We start from the raw sequence: 5,129 nt of genomic DNA on the forward strand, positions 1-5,129 counted from the left end.
ACATTTGGCTATTTTTTGCAAATGGAGTAAAGTTGAAGGTCTCTTGACAGAATTCAAATATGAGATGATTTTAAATTTAAAAATGACAGAATTACCCTTTATTCAAAGAATGTTGGGGTGGCATTATGATATTCCCACACCCCTTGATTTTTAGAGTGTTCATTTTCCATAGGATGATGCTAGCCTTCTAATCTGCAGAGATTTCCATAACATGCAGTTCCTCTATAGATCAGAAGTCTGGGATCCTATCGTGTCTCGACATGAACAATCTGTTCCATAACTCTTCGTGAAACACATCATAGATCACATCATAGAAAGATCTGCCTTCCCCACCGTGGTATGCGCCAATAAGACTACCAAAAGCCTTTGTGGCACTAGTGGTACACACAAGGAATGGGTGATCATTGGTCCGATGCTTCAAGTGATGGTCACTTTGCTTAGACAATTTTGCTTTTGGCCACACGGAAAAGGGGAAGTGGATGGAGGGTGCTTCTCAGCTAGATAGGGGGGGGGACCAGAAGAATGATTCATTTGGATCGACAGGCCATTTCGTGAATCAATGGAATGTCTATCCATGAACATCTATTCTATCTGTATATTTAGGAATTAAGTTTCCATTATGTACATGTTAGATCATGAATTAGTAACTGCATCCAATCTCCGAAAAAGTTCCAATTGTTTCGAACTTTCAATTTTTGGAATATCTCTATGAAAATGATTTTTGGAGCACAACCTCTTTACATTGTGAATCAATGGAATGGACTGATTGGATCATCCTATGGCCCTAAATAGGCTGTGCCCAAAAAATCATTTCCGTAGGATGATCCTAGCCTTCCGATCTATAGTGGTTTCCATAGCATGCAGCTAGTCTATAGATCGGAAGGCAATCTATTTACGTTGTGGCCCATCAAATGGATGGTTTAGATCATCCTATGGTGTGGAAAATAGAGAAATAGGATAGGTTGTTTGAGTTTTGGGAGGAAAAGGCATTTTTGTCTTTAAGTCAAGAGATACTCGATCTGCAAAAAATGGCTAAATACCATTACTTGCAAATTAGCAAACTAAGTACTCTTTTTGCAGATATTGCACAATGGGTTAATCAAAAATCTTTTTTTTTTTTTTTTTTTTTGCAGTAGCAACATTCCTCTTTGAATTTCAAAAAATGGCTAAATATCATTCATCTATGTGGCTGTGCTACTCTAGAAATTCAAAAATCAGCTGTAAACAATGTGTCATCATGATCGTTGTTGTTGGAGGAGAAAATCATGATGTGACCCACACTCTTTGTCATGCCTAAGACTAAAAATCAACCATTTAACTTCTCTTGACAGCACGTAAGTTAGGGTTGCCCAAACATGTGGGACAAGTGATGCCCAAAATTTTAAGGAGTGCAAAATAGGTGAGCCTTATTCTACTATGAGGGCTGCTAGCCAATTGAGGCGTTCTTTATACATGCCAGGCCCAACGTGCTTCAAAACCTCGGAACAAATATCAGCATTCCATTCATAAAACCTCTCTCACGCATTTCGTCGAACATCTTACTTCGTGCGAATCCTTTGGCCATTCGAAATTCATGAGAATCTGGGGGATAAGATAGACAAAAAACCTATTTCACCTCTCTATGTATATCTCTCTTTTAAAATCCAGAGTCGAATGTCAAAGCCATCTAGGTATTTTGCGTTTCTTCAGAGCCCCTTCAAACGAAATTTTTTACTTTACCGGTACAGCTCACTGATTCAGTCATCCACCCAAGGAAAAGAAAGCTCAATAAAGCCAGATGAATACGCTCTGGTCGATGCTCTGAAGGCATCTATATCGATCAGATCTCTAAGCCACGGGAAACAGATTCACACCCTAGTTGTTAAGTTGGGTTTTTGTAGATTCACCGTTTTGATGACGGCTTTGATGGATTTGAATCTAAAATGCAGTAGCTTGGTAGACGCACTGAAACTGTTTGATGAATTGTCCAAGAGAGATGTGGTTACATGGACTTCGATGATTGTGGGTTACGCGCGGCATGATTACTATGATGAATCGCTGGATTTGTTTCGGAGAATGATTGTGAGTGGAACATGTCCTAACGAGTACTCGTTTTGTGGGGCTCTGAGCGCATGCTCTGGGCTTCAGGCCCTGAAACAAGGTAGACAGATACATGCTCAAGTGCTTATTTTGGATGTTTTAGGTGCTGATAAGATACTGCAGAATAATTTGCTTTATATGTATTTAAGATGTCAAAGTATAAGCTGTGCGCGAAAATTGTTTGATTGGATGCCTAACAGAGAAATGGTCGCATGGAACGAGATGATTTCGGGGTATTTGCAGTGTGGGGAAGGAGAAGCAGCCATGGAACTGTTGGTTTACATGGTTTCAGAAGGTATAAAACCAGATGACTTCACATATTCAATCTGTACAAACGCTTGTGCAGGTTTGGCTTCGATGAGGCAGGGGAGTCAGATCCATGGATGCATTGTCAAAACTGGGTTTGAGTCAGATCTGGTAATTGTGAATGCTCTTGTTGACATGTATGCCAAGTGTGGTTGTGTTTATTCTGCAAAACTGGTTTTTGATCTGATGCCTTCAAAAGACACAGTTCTATGGACTGCCATGATCTCTGCATTTGGAAAAAATGGCCATGTAAAGGAAGCGGAGGCCATGTTTGAAGAGATGGAGGAGTTGAATGTGAGGCCTGATAAGGTCACCTATGTGGCTGTGCTTTCTGCTTGTAGCCATGCAGGGATGGTTGACAAAGGTTGGCATTATTTCAGATCAATGACTGAAAAACACTCAATTTCTCCTATACCAGAGCACTATGCATGTATGGTTGATCTTTTGTGCCGAAGTGGCCGCTTGATTGAAGCTCTTGAATTCATCAAACAGATGCAGTATAACCCAACTGTCCGGGTTTGGACTGCGCTCCTTAATTCTTGTAGTCTTTATGGCAATATGGAGCTAGCCCAATTTGCCGCTGGAAAGCTTCTGGAATTGGATCCAGAAAATCACAGTAACTATGTGGTTTTGGCGAATTTGTATGCCTCAGAGAGTCACTGGAAGGTTACCCAGAAAATTAGGGAAAGTATGAAGAGAACAAACACAAAAAAGGAACCTGGATGCAGTTGGATTGAGGTTAAGAATGGTGTTCATGTCTTCCTTACAGCAGGCAAATCACATCCCGAGATGGGTGAGATCTTATGGACTCTCAATAGACTGACTACATGCTTGAAGGAAGAAGAGTATTATTAAAGTGTTACTTGGAGATTACAAAGGATTCATTTGCTGCTCATATTCAGGCCTTTCTGGATGGCCTACTGGCAGTTTCGCAATAAGGGCCAAAATCAGATTTCCCTTTTGGCAATAATTTTATTTTTGTTTTTAAAATTGACAATTTTTATTGAATGAAGGGCGGGACAAGTTGTGCCTACCAACATACAAAAGTGGACTAAGTCCGAGTACATTATAGATAAGGATTATTTAGAAGATCCTCTTACAAATCCTAACTAACAGTGCTATCTACGTAGATGTGTAGATTGTGGTCTCCTCCTTTAGCACCCCTGCTTTAGCAAGGACATCCGCCTCTTCATTGGCTGATCTTCTCCTGTGTTCAATTCTCGGTTGCAGAGTCCTCATTAGATCAAGTACTTCCGCTATTATATTCTGAAGATGCCAAGGTCCTGGTGAACTTCCCGATGCCCATCCTCCTTCCACTATCAACAGCCCCAAGTTCTTTTCAGAAACCCATCGCAAGCTAAAGAGCAAGGCCTTGATTTCTGCCTCATTTGCATCGCATTGCCTTGCTGGACCTGAGAAGGACATGACGACTGATTGGTTGCTGTCTCTGATTATGCCTCCAATTCCTCCCTTGGCCGGTTTCCCCACCGAACTTACATCGAAGTTGAATTTAAACCATCCTTCTGGCGGAGCCATCCATCTGGGCTTGGGCTTAGTTCGTTCCCAAATGATTGCACACCAATTTCTTATCAAGTCACTCACCCCATACAGTAACTTTTATTCTTTGCCCATGAAATTAGCTCCATCTTGGTGTCCGTAGCCACTCGCCCCAACAATCTTTGCTGGTCTTTAAATATTAGCCTATTATGCTCCTTCCAAATGTTCCAGACAATTGCACAAGGGATAGTGTCCCAAAGAATTTTGCCAATCTCTCCAAAGGGGCCTCCCCTCCAAGTAAGGAGAAGAGTGCTGATGGAATTTGGACAGTCCCAGCAGACTCCAAAAGCTCCAATAGCCCGAGCCCAAATTTGATAAGTGAAAGGGCAACGCAGCATCAAGGAACATCTAAAAACGGCGACCCAGTGCACGAGGCATTTGCCATTGCAAGGTCTGGGGAGGGCTAGATGTACCCAGCCTTACCCTTGCTTAGGTGGAAATCCACTGGGGATATATTATGGACTTCACTCTTCTAGAAGGGAGCTTAGGGGCCTTATGGTGCAAGGCCAGCAGAAATGGGATTTATTTCAGACAGGCAAATGCAATTTAGATTTCAATTCAACAATCCCAGTTCAGCTGAGGTGGGTTAGGAATTTAGAAACTAAGAAATGGGAAGTGTATTAAGTATTTTTAAGTGTTTTTTAGTCCGAGACAGGCCAGGCCCATGGAGTATTGCTACCCATGAAGTATCGCTAATATCATCAACAAAATTTTGGTTCTTACGGGTATTTCTTTTTCACATGTTTCGATATGACGATCATTTAAACAGAGCAGATTGCGAGGAAAACTTTGCCCCCTAATGCAATGGTGTTCATTTTCAATATTTTTTGTTATTTATCAAAAATAAAACATATTTAGGTTCCTATCTCACTTCCCGTGGCTTCAATTTATCAACCAAATACATCAGTTGCATAGAAAATGTACAGTGCTCTGCCAACAAGTTCCAAGAAGAATGATGGCACTCGCCTGTTTGAAGAGAATTGAGAAAGAAAAGTGCATGGGCCATTCATGTTGCCATCATAGCAATGGTTGGCAATCTGCAAAATAGGAGAAAGTGATTAGTAACAAGAAATAACTGAAAAACAATTTTAACTGTTAACTTTCTGCACAAAGTCTTAGAGCGCCTGGATAAGAAACCATTCATGCCGACTTGTAGGAATGCCTATTGCCTTACTGTCACTTAAAAC

General features: G+C 41.1%; 1 pseudogene; it reads left to right on the forward strand.

Annotated features, from left to right (window-relative positions):
- The first annotated feature begins 1,177 nt into the window (after positions 1-1,177).
- LOC143888025 (pentatricopeptide repeat-containing protein At4g13650 pseudogene) lies at positions 1,178-3,431 on the forward strand (annotated as a pseudogene).
- The last annotated feature ends 1,698 nt before the right edge of the window (positions 3,432-5,129 follow it).

The sequence above is a fragment of the Tasmannia lanceolata genome, unplaced genomic scaffold (genome assembly GCF_043159265.1).
Source record: "Tasmannia lanceolata isolate RefF3 unplaced genomic scaffold, GAP_Taslan_0.1 ptg000012l, whole genome shotgun sequence".
In the NCBI taxonomy this organism is placed as follows: Eukaryota; Viridiplantae; Streptophyta; class Magnoliopsida; order Canellales; family Winteraceae; genus Tasmannia; species Tasmannia lanceolata.